This window comes from Notamacropus eugenii, chromosome 4 (assembly GCF_028372415.1).
Source record: "Notamacropus eugenii isolate mMacEug1 chromosome 4, mMacEug1.pri_v2, whole genome shotgun sequence".
In the NCBI taxonomy this organism is placed as follows: Eukaryota; Metazoa; Chordata; class Mammalia; order Diprotodontia; family Macropodidae; genus Notamacropus; species Notamacropus eugenii.
Genome location: NC_092875.1, coordinates 210,162,540 through 210,179,394, shown reverse-complemented (window position 1 = coordinate 210,179,394; position 16,855 = coordinate 210,162,540). Strand labels below are relative to the sequence as shown.

Genomic DNA, 16,855 nt, shown 5'->3' with positions numbered 1-16,855 from the left:
TACACACCATACACATGTGTGTGTATAGATACACATAAGTATATGTATATGTATGTGTATATACACACACAGGATTTCTTGTAGTCCAATAATTCTTAAGTGATCTTTCTTAGATTTATTGTCAAGGTTAGTTATTTTTCCAATGAGAAATTTCACATTTTCTTTTTTTCATTCTATTTATTTTGTTTGATTCTTGATGTCTCATGAAATCATTAGCTTCTACTTTCCTAATTCTAATTAAAGAGTTGTTTTCTTCAATGTACTTTTATACCTCTTCTTTTATTTGACCAATTCTACTTTTTAAGGAGTTGGTTTGTTTCAGTGAATTTTTGTACATCATTATCCATTTTTTGTTCCATCTTTACCAAGTTGTCAACTTTTTTCATGATTCTCTTGCATTACTCTCATTTCTTTTTCCCATTTTTTTTACCTGTCTAATATTTAAACATTCTTTTTCAGCTCTTTCAGTTTTGGGGGGAGTGTGGGGTGAAGAGGACAATGCAAATTCATTTTTCTTTGAGGCTTTCCATGTAACTGTTTGACATTGTTGTGCTCTTTTTAGTTCATATTTTGGTCTTCCCTGTCATCATAGTAACTTTTTATGCCCAGGTTTTTTGTTGTTGTTGTTGTTGTTTTGTTTTGTTTTGTTTTGTTTTGTTGCTTATTTTTCTAGCCTATTTTGTGACTTTTAATTTTATGTTAAAGTTGGACACTGGGACTGAAGGGCACTCTCCCAAGCTTCTGGAGCTGGGGCATGGGGCTTTGTCCCTGACCTGCTGTGCCAAAGGGTGCAGGGTTTAGCTTGTTGTAGTGGGGTCATTGACTTCCTGAGACACAGCCTATTGCTGACTTGCCCAGTTTCCACCTGCACTGGACTGCACTCTACCTTTACCTGAGTGAGACAGAACCTTCCTGTAGATCTAATTTGTCTTGGATTAGGAGATTGTTTCACCCCATCCTGTTATTGGTTCTGCTACTCCAGAATTAATTGTGAGGTGTTATTTTATAGTTGCTTGGAGGAGAATTGCAGATAGTGCAGGAGGTTCTTGATTTCCTCTACTATCATGACTTCACCCTCCAACTAATTCAATTAAAGAAAAAAAGGAAAACTATATAAATAAAATGTGAAAAAGGAGAATTCAAAATAGATTAAAAGGAAATAAAGGAAAGTATTAACAATTATTTCCCCCCTTGATATGTCTAAAATATCATGAGAAATATACTCAATAAATGTTTACAAAAGTTCTTACTTTATCAGAATAGGAACTAAGGAATTTAAATAATCTGATATCCAAAAAAACAAAATAGATATTGAATGAGCCATAACCAGCTCATTTATTCTCAAAGGACAAGTAAAAAAAAAAAAAACAAAGCCCAGATGGATTCACAAGTGAATGCTACCAAATTTTCAAAGGACATTTAACTGGAAACTTAGGCATTTTTCAAAAATGAAATATTTTTTATTTTTCTACTAACCAATATTTTTATTAATGACAAATAGTATCCCAATACAAGTATGTAGAGAGATAAAATGGCAATTATGGAGCAACAACTCCTGTACAAATATTTATGAAAAATAAATATTGATTAAATATTAGCCCAAAGAAAATCTCTCATCTCTTCTCTTTCCATAAGGCAAGGACTCTATCAATTCCCAGAATCTTAGCCCTATACAATATTTCGTTAGCCTCTAGAAAGCTTTTGTGGGGCACAGAATTTAGCTAATTGAAGCTTTCAGGGATGTAATCTGCCTTCAAGCCTCCTTCATTCTGCTCACCAGGAGCAATATTTCCATACCATGTCCCTATATGCCTTTTAAAATTTATTTCTTTTATTTTGAATTTGATGTACCATATACTCTTCATCCCTGTAGCCTCTCTTTCACCCACTGAGAAGGCAAGCAATATGATACACATATATGCAAAATTAAGAAAAAATCTATTTATGGTTTAGACATGTTCCAATAAAAACAGGAAAAAAAATTAAAGCAAGAAAATTGTACTTCAAATTGCAGTGAGAGTCTATTAGTTCTCTCACTCTGAATGCGGATAACAATTTTCACCATAAGTCCTTCCAAATGTGGGCTCTAGCCAGCCTCTACCCCTGTGTCCCAAATCTCCTTCAATACTCCTAAGTTATCTTTGGCTAGGGAAATGCTTCACCCTTACTTTTTGTCACAATTTGCCACTCCAGAAATTGAAGTGACATTTTTTTTAAGTTGTTTGGTAGGGAATATTAGGGGAGATAACCTGAGCGCTTCCTCTACTTTGTTATGTGGGCTTCTGTCCCATAAGTCTCCCTTAATTCTCTTCATATATTTTTTTTATCACTCTCATTTCTTTTCCCAATTTTTCTTCTAATTTTGCCAGGAGTTTGTGTCCAATTAGTATTTTCTCTGAGGCTTTGCTTACAACTGTTTTGGCATCATTGTCCTTTCCTGAGTTTGGGTCTTGGTCCTTATTCTCACTGTAGTATGTTTTTAATGATCAAGTTCTTTTGTTGTTGTTGTTGTTGGCTCATTTTTCCATCCTGCTTCTTGACTTTGAACTTTATATGGAAGTTGGGTTCTACTCACCTGAGAGGGAGAAGGCACTTTCCCAAGTTTTGAGTTTTTTCAAGCTGCTGTGTTCAAAGGTAGTTCTGGGAGTTGGGAAATTTTGGGTGCTTCCAAGGTGGTGTGGTTCAAGGACAGGTACAGTAACTGTTTTCCTGGTCTGTAATCTGGTCTATACCAAGGGAGATCCCCTGTCCTCTGGCAGCTAGAAATAGTAGCACTGTCTCAGTTCTGGAACTGTGACTAGGTCCTTTGCTCTCCCGCAAATACAAGTGCTAGTGCTCCTTTCTACCTGGGAACTGTTCCTATTCCCTTGGGACTGACCATAAGCAGCTGGAACTGCAACCTAGAATTGCTATATGGGCAACAGAGTGACCAAACAATACCAGGACCTTAATCCAGTTGTAGCAAAGGATCTGCTGTAGTCTTTTTCTCACCAGTTGTTAAACCTATTTACCATCTCTGGGCTGAGAGTACCCAAAACTACTGCCACCACTGCTGCAGTTACTTCCACATTCCACTGCAGATGATGGTTCTGCATGTCCTCCAGAATGACTCCCACCCCAATATCATAGACCTCTCCTGCTGACCTCCTAAAATGTCTTAGGCTAGGAAAACGTTTCACTGTCACCTTTTATTGGCTCTGCCATTCCAAAATTCTATTTGAGGCATTAATTTAAAGTAGTCTGGAAGGGAATATTAGGAGGGCTCATCTGGGTTGCTGCCTCCATTCTATCATCTTAGCTCCAACTTCCTATATGTTTTAAAGATAGAAAGTTCCCTCTAATTTCTATCAATTCCTGATCACCAACATACCACTGGATGTAGAATCAGGAAGAAATGAGTTTAAATTCTGCCTTAGATAATTAACAGGACACTCGGCAAAGCCTTGAACTGTCTGTACCTCAGTTTTTATATAAGTAAAATGAAGGGAGTATGCTCAATGACCTCTAACATCTCATAAAGTTCCATATCTATGACCTTTGAAAAAGCTGCCTGTGACTTTCTGTGACTGAGGATGCCTGACTTTGTTCAGCCCCAACAAGATACTATGAATTTTTCATGGAAATAGAAGGGAGATGGAAAGACAAAAACAACAAAATCCTGGTGGAATCATAATGAATTAAATTGTACTTCATTCTGTTGTTCTGTATTTCTTCCTTATTATCTATAGATCATTAGCAGAAAATTCTCAGAGACTTTCATCTATTCTGCATCAAAACATGATATCCAGTATTCAACATAATGCTGAAGATGTGATCTGACCTCATGTTTTTATAATGATTTCTCTTTGGTCTCTACGGGTCAATATGTTTAGGAATGTCTTAAATGAAGGCAAAGACTGATTATTTATCAGTTTTGAAGATGGTACAACCCTGGGAAGTATAAGTAACATTTTGATAATAGATTAGATCTCTCAACAAACATGAGCAGACTATGGTGATGAGTCATTTTTTAGTTATTTCTGACTCTTTGGGACTCCATTTGGGGTTTGCTTGGCAAAAATACTGAAGTAATTTGCCATTTCCTTCTCTGACTCATTTTAAAGATGAAAAACTGAAGCAATTAGAGTTAAGTTACTTTCACAGGGTCACACAACTAGTAAGTGTCTAAGGTCAGATTTGAACTCAGGAAGATGAGTCCTCCTGACTGCAGGCCCAGCCTCTTTCTACTGCACAACCTAATTCCCAGCTATAGTAATAGGGCAGGCTTAATAAGATGAAACTGATATGGTATATGAATGTAGTGAAATACTATTGTGCTATAAGAAATGATGAACAGGAAGACTTCAGAGACTCCTAGAACGACTTATCTGAACTGGTGCTGAGTTAAAGGAGCAGAACCAGGAGACCTATTATACAGCAACAACCACAGTGTGTGAGAAATTTTTCTGATAGACTTAGACCTTCACAGCAATGCAAGGACCTAAAAAAATTCCCAATGGACTAGAGGCAAAATGTCTTCAACATCCAGAGAAAAAGCTATGGAATTGGATCATTGAATGAAGCAGATTATTTTCTCTTGTGTTATGTTTTGTTCTGTTTTGTTTTGTTTGTCATGGTTTCTCCCATTCATTTTAATTCTTCTATGCAACATGATTAAGGGGAAAATGTATAAGATTCCACACCTTCTCAGGGAGAGAGAATGAAGGGAAAGGAAGGGGAAAAATCTAAGATATATGAAAGTGATTGTAGAAAACTGAAAGCAAATTAATTAATAAAAAAAGTTGAAACTGAATAGAAAAAAGTGTTAACTCCTTTATTTGGGCTCAAAAATCAACTGAACAGCTGCAGGATATGGGAAGTATAGTGAGAAAACTAGTCATATGGGAAAGATCTGCAGATTTTAGTGGACTGAACTGTTGGTATGAATCAAGAGTAGCCAGAAAAGCTAATGCAATATTATGTAGCATTGAGAGGGCCATAAAGTCCAGAATAAGGGGTGTGAACACTTGGCTTTCTTGTATGCTGGTTAATTTCATCTGGGCTTTTGTGTTCATTTCTAAATGCCATAATTTATTAAAAGTATTCACAAAATATAAAGTAGAGGGGTTGTTTTGTTTTGTTTTTGCCATCAACTGATTTCTGTGGTTTCACTCCATCATCATTTTCCTCCTTCTCTGCCCAGGATAAACTCATCAGCAGAAAAATCATCATCATAGAGATGTGATTCAGCTTTGCCATTCATAAATCAATGGCACCCTTGGTTGCGTCTGCCTCTCTGCATGGTTGAAGAGCAAGGAAAGCAAACAACTCCTCCCATAACATCCCTTGGTAGAGGGTTCAAAATCCCAGCCATCTCTTCATTTGTCACCAGCTGCTCTGTTGGTTTCCACTCTACCATCACCTGGTATTCTCTGGCACTCTCCCTTCCCTTCTCAGCTTCCGTTTGTGTATTGTCTTTCCTTCACTAGATTGCAAACCTCCAGGACAGAAACAATCTTTCTTTTTCTTATTAGTATCTCCAGCTTAACATAATGCTTGGAACATAATAGATACTTAATAAATGTGTATTTATTTATAGTTGGGAAGCTTAGAAATCATCTAATCCAGACCCATAATTTTATACATGAGGAAACTGAGGAACAGGAAAATGATGGCAGTTTGCCAAAGCCATGGCTAATAAACAGCAAAGCCAAAACTCAAACTCAGAACTTCTAACTACGAATTCAATTTTTTTTTCTCCTTCTCTACGATGCTGCTTGTTTGCTGCTCTTGCAGTGTTGGAGAGCCTATCACGTGGAGTAGGATTTAATTTTGTTCTTCTTGACCCTAAAGAACTACAACTCACATATTCAAAGTCACAAAGAAACATTCTAGTTTAAAGTTAAAAAAAAATCCTAAGTAATGCCAGAGGTAAAACTTAATCCAACAATTAGTGATTAAATGAAACTAAGATGTAGGAGCAGTTTGGGCAACAAGGCCATCTAGTAGGTAGAGTGCCAAGCCTGAGGTCAGGAAGATTTTTTAGATACGTGACCCTGGGCAACTGCTGTTTCATTCTCCCCACTACCCTACTTGAGAGTGGTAGGGCAAACTGAGAGGAGTAAGAACTGAGAGTTTGATTATAATCTCTGTACGTTTTTGATTATTGGGGGTTTTTTTGTAAAAGCAAAAGACCAAAGCAAAGAATAAAAACAAAAAACATAAAATAAAATAAAACAACCATATAGAACAATAAACCCATGGGTTAAATTTGGATTTGGGCAATAATCCTTTCAATAAATTTCTATGAGGAAAACACATAGTTCCATTTATTTTTCCTACAAAGAAAAGGCTGGTCTGTTACTCCATTGCTAGGGGAAAGGGGGGGGGGGGAAGAGATAAAAGTCAACTAACATTAAGGATTATAGAAATATTAGAAAAATTCTGTAGAATTTAAAGTCATTTGGCACTACAGAATATCTCATTCTGCTTAGCATTTAATAATTCAACCTATCCATCCTGTCCATTAATGTCACACAAGCTTTATAGAATCTAGTTTTAAATTTTCTCATAAGCTACAAACTGATTTAGAGTTTTATTTTCAGAGAAATCTTCTGTTAATCAGTTGACTGTGTAAGGTATAAGTGTCAAACTTGCCTGTCTTCAGCAAAGCTCTTGGGTGCTGCCATTAGAAAATATTTAACAAAAATAAAAATACAATCAAATATAGTTCATGTTAATTTGTGGCTTTCTAAGTCTATATGCAGCCTTAGGGACACATTTCTATCGGAGTTTGATACCACTGGTGTAGAGCTTAGGAAGAAACAGAGATATTTGTGAGAGAACAGTTATCAGTTTCCTGGTTGTTGTTAATACTTTTTTCAACTTGACTTGCATGTGAATTGGATTTAAACAAGGCAAAGTTGCAGAAAGTCATTGAGATTATCCTTTTCCCCAGAGTCACTGAAGTCCAGCAGGAGGACAAAAGTCAAGATGCCTGGTGAGGAACCAGGATGCAGTATATTACGTTAGCATCTTCGATGTCTGACCAAGCTCTAAGTGCTCCACAGTGCCTGCTTTAGTTGCCCTCATAGTTGCCATTCTGCTGGAGCAAGTCTTCACATGCTTGGGGGTGGGGAGGGGAGAAATATATCCCCCTACCTCAACTATGGGTTTAATGCCTGTCCTTACTATCAACTTAATTTAGTCCTTCTGCCAGATGGTTTTTAACAGTATGGCCTGATGTCTGTGCATACTAGTTTCTTGGAGACACAGATGAGAGTTGGATGAGAGGTGGAAACTAAAGGTAGATGAGCAGCCCTAAAAAAAGCTCAGCAAGGCTTCACACCAGAGGTGCTAGTCCTCCCTGGATGCTCCATACATCCCCAATTTCCTGGTAAATGAGTCATAGAAGACAGAATGTGTAGTGACAAATAGAAACTTTTATGCGGCCAGGGGAGGAGGATAATATTCAATATGGGGAAGGGGATGATTCTGTTCAATAGGCATATTTACATCCTCTCTGTATGCACAACCAAGTCTTCACTGATATTAGATCATAGATCTAGAATTGGAAGGGACATCCAAGACCATCTAATCCAATCCACTCACTTTCTAGTTTAAAACATTTAGATCCAAAGAGGTTAAGTGACCTATTTTCCTTTGTACCTGAAATGCACCTCTGCCTCACCTCTGCCTCATGTAATCCTTTCTTTCAGGACTCAACTGAAGCATCACCTTTTACATGAAGGCTTTCTTAATCTCTGCCCAGCCAATGCCATCCTTCTATAATTACTTTGTGCTTAACTACTTTGTATTAATTCATTATATTTATGTATGACAATACATTCTCCTTTGAAAGAAAGTTAGCTCCTGGAGGGCAGGAATTGCTTAATTCTTTATCTCCCAGTGACTAGCACAACACAAGACTTATTATGGGCACTTAATAAATGGAAGATTGCCTGAAGTCACAGAGATAGGAAGTGTAAAAGCTCCGACTCCTAAGCCTGCTCTCTTTCCATTTTCATATGCTGCCTGCTTAGAGCTTGAGATGGAGGCTAAAGACAGAAGAAGCATAAAAAGAAAGCTTCTCTCCCTAAATGTATGACCTTCAGTCAACTAATGAACTTCCATGGAGGGATAAATTTGAGAAATTTTCCAAACTGTTACAATAAGTATACCTCTTTGGGCCATGCCATCAATCAATTGATCAATGAACATGTATTAAGTACCTATGTGCCAAGCACTGTGCTAAGTTCAGGGGGGAAAAGAGACAAAAGACAACCCCCACTTTCAAGTAGTTCATAAGGTAAAAATGCTTTAGAGTCCCTACAACTCCCTGACAGAGACCAAGGTAAGCGTGGGATGAGCATCCTTTCAAGAGCCCATGAAAGAGTAAAGCCCACTTCACTTGTTAGTGTTTCCCACAACTCTTCTGAAAATAGACAAAATGTTATTGAAACTTGTGAAACTGAGACCTGAATCTTTACTTCTTATCATGGCATACTAGCCCAAAAAAAGGTGTTTTGAGCATTCAGAGGAAAACTGGCATCAAAGAGAATAGAGAAATTTACTCTACAGTAGGAAAGAGCGATGGGGTATAGGGAATCAGACAAAGATCCTGACACATACGACTTCTTTCATGCCTTCTAAAAAACAAGGCCTGTCTATACACAAAACTAATATCATCCGATGACAGAAAAGCTGATCTCATAGATGCAGGGGAAGGGATGGATGTTATATGGATTGATCATAGCAGTTCTTTTCAATTATATTCAATATGATGTAAAAATGTGTTTATGAAGAAAAAGAATGATTATCAAGTTATCATTCTCCTATTAAGTGGATATACAACTGTGCAGGGTACAAGAGTTGAAGAGCTACTATTAACATGCATTTGTCTAATTCCTACTCCTTCAGAAATTAGTTGAACTGTTGTTTAATCCATGAAATCTTCCCTGATTTCCCAAATGCAAGTAATATCCCCTGCAAACTAATACAGAACCTTGCATACACTTCTCTTATTAAACTTCCACATTTTTGCCTTGTATTTTTTGTTCTTTTTGTAGATGTATTTCTTCCTTGCTAATATGTAAGTAACCTGAGGATGGTGATGACATCCTTATTGATCTTTGTGCCCCATAGCACCTAATAGTCTCATGGGCATTGTAAGAAGTCAAAATATTTTTGTTAAAATAAGTAAGCTATAAATCAGCCAAATCTGGAAATCTACTTGTGGTCTATAACTGTCATTCTTGAAATTCAATGAATGTTGCTGTCAGCCATGAAATTCATTAGTGTTTCCTATATTCCTCATTAATGAGGACATCACAATATGATAATAATTGCTTTAATTGATTAAAAAACTTCAAGTTTGACAAAGCACTTTCCTCATAATGCAGTGGTTAGTCATTAATGTTTCTATGTCAACTTTGAAAGATGTCTCCAGTAGAGTGCCCCAGGAATCTGTGCTTGGTGCTTTGTAAGATTATTGTTAATGACTTTGGTAAAGTCAAAGATAGCATAGTTGTCAAATTATCAGATAACATAAGATGGGGAAGAATTGCTAACACACTTGATGACAGAGTTGGGATCCAAATATTTTGACCAGCTGGAACACTGGGTAGAATTTAATAAGATATGATTTCATAGGGATAAATTGTACGTCTTATACTTAACTTTTTTAAAAATGCACAAATTGGGGGAGGCATGGCTAGACAACAACTTGTCCCTAAAAGAATTGAGTATTTTAAGGAATTGTGAACGCAATACAAAGAAACAAGGCATAGTGGAAAAAGAGCTGACCTCATAGTAAGGAAAGCTTGGGTTCAAACCCTGCCTCTACGACATCCTAGTCATGTGGTCTTGGCCAACTTACTGAAACATGTAGGACCCCAAACAATTCTCCAAGACTACAAGTGTCAGAGCAAGCGTCAATTTGCTTGATAGGGGCAGTTTCCTCTCTGAGAGTTCTCTGTACTGATGGAATCACAGGTCTGCTACAAAAAAATTTTTTGTGTATTCATATATATAAACATATATACATATATACATGCATTATATAGATATATTTATATCCATCTATAGATCTATAAGTATATAGAGCTACATATAGATATATAGGTATATATACATGTGTATATGTATAATATACATATATATGTTATGTATGTATGTATGCACACACATATATATGACTCTTGTATGATTTGTTAGCCAAGAAAGCTAATGTGATATTTCTATAAAGGGCTACCCTTCCAGGAAGGACTACATAATAATCCCATTGCACTCTGCCCTCGTCAGAACACACCTAGTGGACTATGAGGAGATGTGGCACTATGCCTTAGGGAGAGCAATGATAATATATCCTGAGTATCCTGAGACAGGCAAGCAGGAATATGTAAGAGACTGTAAAGGACTCATGCAAAAGCTAAAAATAAAAAAGAGAAAACTCCTATAGGTGGAGAGGGATGATCATAGCTATATTCAAATACATGATGAGCTGACAGAACAAGGAGAAGTGGACAAAGTTTGGATGAAGGATCATTTTGGTCTGATGTATAAATGCTAATAATTAGAGGAGAACAAAAATAGAGTGACTTGCTTTGAGAGGTACTGAGTTCTCCCTTCTCAGAGATCATTCTGCAGAGTCCAAATGACTGCTTTAGAGCATGGTGTAGTGCAAACTCCTTCAGTGTGGGGATTGGATCAGATGGCCACTGCAGTATCTTTCAAGACCCAAATTCTTTGATCCTTGTATTCTTTTTCAGTTATGGCTAGGATTAAACAGTCATTGATATCCTTTCCAACTTTGGAATTCTGGGATTCTGTAATCCGGTGCATAGTACTCAGTAATCTCTGTTTTACGGTTGAAAAAACTGAGGCTCAGAGAGATTAATTGATTTCTCCAAGCTTACTCAGGAAGGAAGAAAAAAAGGAAATTAAGCATTTACTATCTCCCTTGATCCTCATAACAACCCTGGGAGGTAGGTACTATTACTATCTTCATTTTGCAGCTGAGGAAACGGAGGCAAACAGAGGTTTAGCGACTTGCCTGATGTCACACAGTCTAAAAAGTGACTGAAACTAGATTTGAACTTATGTCCAGTGTACACAAAATAAATCTGACCACATTTGGCCAGGCCATCTTACTAGTAAATGTCTAAGGACAGATGAAACTCAGGTTTTCCTGATTCCAGTCCCAGCACACTATCCACTTAGTCGGTGTAGCTGCTAATTCTGTTTTAAGAGTTAGAGTACCAAATGTTGTTCTCCTGAGGTAAAGTCCAGTGCTCTTTCCAATACACTTTGTGGCTTCTTGCCAAGTTTATTAAATTTTCAGAGTTCAGTTGAACCATAGCGTGATTATAAGTATCTGAAAAATAGAACTAGAATCCCCAAAGGTTTTTGTGTGATGGAGAAGTAGTCAAACAGCATAAAGTTAGGAAATTAGAAGGGCAGAGTGATTCACTGAGAGAAGAAAACCTACTGTGGAAGCAAAAGGTGCATGTGCTAGTCAGTCTGGATGTATTGGGTGACACATAGAGCATGCATGCTTTCAGTGACCTAGCCCTGGTAAGAAAGAACAAGTCTCATAGTGAGATGCACAAACAGAAATACATTATAAGATCACACTCCTATAGCTCACCTAATGACTAGCCACAGTTTTCTGGCATTTGCAATGAATCCAAAACCTACACATCCTCTATTGCAAACTGAAATCTTATCTTCTTTATGATGCCTGACCTTGAAAACTCCAACATGCATTGTTTCCTTTCATCCTTGAATCACTTCTACTCTTGACTATACTTTATTATATATCATTTCTCCACTGAAATTTAGTGTATTTGAAGACTTGAGCCCTCAACTTGATGTATATTCCTTAACATCGCTGACCATAGTACCTAATTCTTTTGTGTTCTCCATAATACTTATCATAATGTTGGTAAATATGGAGTGCTTAACATTTGCTGAGGTGATTTGTTGAACTTAGAGAGAGTCAACGGGAAAGGTTTAAAGACAATTAAATGCTGGGGAGGGGAACCTTTTAGAAATGATTAAAATGCGTCTGAAATTAGTTATTCTGATATATCCCTGTAAACAATGAAGGAAAATTAAGTAGTTAGATGAGTAGAAGAATTCCCAAAGCATGATAATTGTTAGATATGAGAAAGAGAATGGGACTGATAGTAAAAGTGACTAATGAGTAAACCTCTTCCCATCTCCCTCCAAGTACGTTAGCCTAATATTGTTACCCTATCTGGCACATGTCCAAGATTTACCCTACGATTCACTCAGAATTAACCATTTTCATTTGGATGGAGAATGTTGTTTCCCCTCTCCAAAGTATCTTTCATGGATACATCTCTTTTGGTCAGTGCCATATTGGATACCAAAGACTGGTAAAGGCAGCTAGGTGATGCAGTGGATAGATCACCAGTGCAGGAGTCAGGAGGACCTGAGTTCAAATATCACCTCAGACACTTTACACTCACTAGCTGTGTGACCTTGGGCAAGTCACTTAACCCCAACTGCCTCATCCTGGGTCATCTTGAGTCATCCTGATAAATATGTGGTCACTGGATTCAGATAACTCTGGGGAAGTGAGTCTAGTGACCTGCACAGCCCTCCCTCCCTCAAAAAAAAAAAAAACGTCAAGTGCAAGTCATGTCATTATTTCTCTGATGGCATGGTCTTCTTTGGCAACGAAGGACAAATATACCAAAGGCTGATGGAGTTATCTCAGTGATTTAGTCATATAATCATTTAGTCACTGAAAGGTGCTGCTAATCAAGCTTCTAAATTTATTCAGTGATGATAACACAGTGCTGCTAGTTCCAACAATCGCCTCAGTGTTTATGTACTCCACTCAACACCAGAGAACATCGCAGTATAATCCTAAACTCTTTGGCTCTCAGAGAATTGATTTACTCTTAGTCTAACAAGCTAAGGGGTTTTATCACTCACTCAGGCAGAGAGGTCCAGTTCCTAATCTAGCGAATTGTCTCCTGTGGCCTTAATAAACTAATTCTTGAATCAGAAATTACTGGTATAGTTTTTAGTTAGTAACCCTCCAAGATGTCCATTTCTACTAAAAATTATTGCTACAAGTTCTAGGGATTTGCAGGAAGTGCTAGGTCTAAAACCCAGGTGGGTTTGTGGGAGCCAGTAAGCCCCGGTCATCAAGCTCACTCCTGTTCTCTCGGGACTGACCTCTGTTTCCCACCACTCCCTCTCAGGCCTGGGACTGAAGGAGAAGAAAGGGAGGGGATGTTGGGGAGGAGAAGAAAGCCCGGAAAGTCCAATCCTAGGGAAGAGGGGGTGGGACACATGGGAGAGATTCCAGCTTGGGATTGGCAGGAGTGAGCACATGGAAGGGGAGCTCACTTCAGGAGTAGTGAAGCAGGCTGAATCATTTGATCCTTGGAACAACTTTGTTGAAGTTTCAACTTATTTTACAGATCAACAAAGTAAGCATCAGATTTAAGTGACTTGACCAGGATAACACAACAAACATGAAGAAGAGATGCTCATAGAGCAGGAAGAAATATGGGAAAAGCAGTTAACAGCTGTTGCTGAAACAGAAGGCATCGTTCTAATGAAGTTTATGGAGCAGACACATCTCATAGTCCTCAAAGTGCTGACAGCAATGCCAGAGCCTTTTCATCAGCTTCCAGCTCAATCACAGGTTCTTCAGTGCCAGAACTGCCAGGATTTTATTTTGATCATTAAAAGAACCTATTTCTGCTTGGTTCCTTCTGATGATAACAATTGCAAACCCCTCATAAGGAAGCTCATCCAGCACAAAGAGAGGGAGAGCAGAAGACTGAAGCTTTTAGAGGAAGAGAATATATATATGTGTGTGTGTGTGTGTGTGTGTGTGTGTGTGTGTGTGTGTGTGTGTGTGTGTGTGTGTGTGTGTGTGCGTATAGAGAGAGGGATAAAGAAAGGAAGGAAGGAAGGAAGGAAGGAAGGAAGGAAGGAAGGAAGGAAGGAAGGAAGGAAGGAAGGAAGGAAGGAAGGAAGGGAGGGAGGGAGGGAGGGAAAGAAACAACCAAAATTGGATTGAATCCATTACCTTTGCTGAATGAGAGGCAGTTGCATTTGCCCTACTTTACCAATTATTGCCTACTAGTCCATGAGTTATGTGTAAACCACATGCAGAGAAAGAAGGTGGAAAGTCAGAACTTGTCCTCTGTTGTTGGAACTGATCACTTTAAACTCATAGCGACTGACACTGCTCAGGAGAGGGTATTCACAGTTAATGATGAGAAACATGGAGGCTGCAAGTATGGTATCTTCAACCTTAGTGGTTTAGGAACCAAGGCTCTCACTGTAGAGATGTATGACAACCTCTACCTTACCAATCACAAGGGAAATTCTGTATGCTGGGCCTCTCTGACTTATCCAGATTCCCATGTTTTGCTCTGTCTCATGGGCATTGCAGAGACTCCGGACTGTGCCAGTTTACTTCCTGCCTTCTTGTTCAGCAACATCAGGGCAGGAGACCAGCCTGCCCTGCTTCGCAGATTTAAGATCTTTGCTGCCAGGTCCTGTGCACAGTGCCTAAAGCCCCAGGCTAATAATTGCTTCTGTACAGGTGTGGCTAAAAGGGTCCTTGTAATCAGAGCAGTGACTGGTCATCAGGAGATGCTTGGAACCAACAGTGATGAATTGGCACAACATTTTGCCACCCGGCCTCTATACTATTCAGTTACTGCTGCTCTGGCAAGATCTTCACTATCAATCTGCATCACCAAAGTCATAAAGGCCAGGGCTGAAAGCTGCCTAATTCTTCCATGATTCAGCTATGACATCTGTTCAGGTCCTACAAGATCAGCAGCATTTGGTGGCAGCAGATAATGTTTGGGAAGATCAAGCTATAGGACTTGAGGGCAAATAAGTGTATGAAACAATAATGAATATGTCACCTGCCCCTGCATATACATGAGGAAGAAGAACTTCTAATAGCAGTGGGGCAGAACTGCTATACAAAGATATGGAGCCTTTATGATACCCATCAACTCAGAACCATCCTTTCTCCATACCCAGTCTGCAAGGAAGAAATTCCCAGTGTGGTTTTCTCTTCCCATCTCGGAAGCCCCCATGGAGTGCCAACATTTCTCCTGACTGTTCAACAGGATCTCTACTATTTATCCTCTAATGGAATTTGCATTAGACTAGAGAAAGAACCACAGTAGACCCCATCTGAATGGAATGGAGTTCTAACGAAGTAGATTAAGAGTAACTCATTAGTAGAAGGTCTAATGGTATTGATATTGCTGCCATCCTTGCTAGGATATTTTCAACGAGTGCTTTAAATTTATTTTTTCTTCTTAGCTTCTTGGATTCAGGTTATAAATCTTGCATTACATGAGAAAGTTGCAGATGTATTCTCTAATTTTTCTGTTGGTTCAAGGAGTGTGCAAATTCTTTTCATAAAATGTAGCCATTACTCTTCCTTTGGAAGATCTCACTCTATTTTTAAAAAGTAAACAAGTTTTTTGGGGGGAAGGGTAGAGCCAAGATGGCAGAGTGAAAGCAGGGACTTGCTTGAGCTCTTCCCCAAACCCCTCAAGATACCTGTAAAAATGACTCTAAACAAATTATGGAGCTGCAAAACCCACAAAATAATGAAGTAAAACAAGTCTCCAGCCCAAGACAGCCTGGAAAATCATCAGGAAGGGTTTATTACACCAGCGTGGGAGCAGAGCACAATCAAGCATGGGCCTTGCTAGCCCAGACTGGCCACAGCAGAACTCAGGGGAAGGAATCACTGGTAACTGTTGTTGTTTCCATACTTCTCAACCTACAAACATCAAAGATAAGTTTGAAGGTCAGTGAGAGGGCTCTGCTGGACCTGGGGTAGAGAAGAGCACTAGAAGAGAATCTAGTCCCAGCCCCAGAGTGGCAGCAGTGACAGCAGCTGCTTCTGGAGCTCTCAAATAGCAGATGGTGGAGTGATCGAGCTGCTGATCAGGGAGCAATTGCAGAAATCTCTTTGCTGGTGCTAAGGCAGGATTATCTTGCTTTGACCTGCTGGATCTGGGTCAGAGTCTTGGGTGGCCATCCTGGGGCAAGGAGGAGCACTGGTATGGTGGACTATGTGGTAGTGGTGGAGAGGAATCCACTACACAGTTCCAAGGCAGAAAAGAGTGTTTGTGGTCACTCACAGACCAGAGGACAAGCCAGGAGAGGAATAAACACCTCTCCTTTGATCATACAACTTTGGAGGAACTAAAAATTTATTGATCCCTAGAAATATCTCTGAAAACATCTATGCAAGACCCCTAAAGCTTGGAACAGTGCATTCTCTACTCTAGAAGCAGAGTTCTTCCTTAACAAAGGGTTCCAACTGACCTGGAAAATAAATCCATACAGGAGAGATAATGCAAAAATTATTGGACAACCTGAAAGCCCTGATCAAAAAAAGAGCCTAGATATCACCTTTCAAGAAACTACCAGAGGTGGTAGAGCCAAGATGGCAGAGTAAGACCAGGGACTTCCTTGAGCTCTAATCCAAATCCCTCCAAATACCTGCAAAAATTAACTCTAAACAAGTTCTGGAGCTGTAGAACTCAAAGAACGATAGTGACTCAAATCTCCAGCTCAAGACAGCTTGGAAGGTCGACAGGGAGTATCCATCACACTAGACTGGAAGCAGAGTGGAGTCCAATGTGGGCCATGCCCACACAGACACACTGAACAGGCCTCAAAGGACTAAATCACTGGCAACCATGGTGGTTTCCAAACTTCTCAACCTCAAAACACCAAGGACAATTTGGTAGGTCAGTGGAAAAAGCCTATGAGACTTGTGTGACAGACTCATGTGGTCTAGTCCCAGCCCTGGGGTAGGAGAAGGGGTGGCAGAGCCCAC

The 16,855-nt window shown here is 39.0% G+C and overlaps 1 pseudogene; it reads left to right on the top strand.

Annotated features, from left to right (window-relative positions):
- The first annotated feature begins 13,504 nt into the window (after positions 1-13,504).
- LOC140502412 (DDB1- and CUL4-associated factor 4 pseudogene) lies at positions 13,505-15,179 on the top strand (annotated as a pseudogene).
- The last annotated feature ends 1,676 nt before the right edge of the window (positions 15,180-16,855 follow it).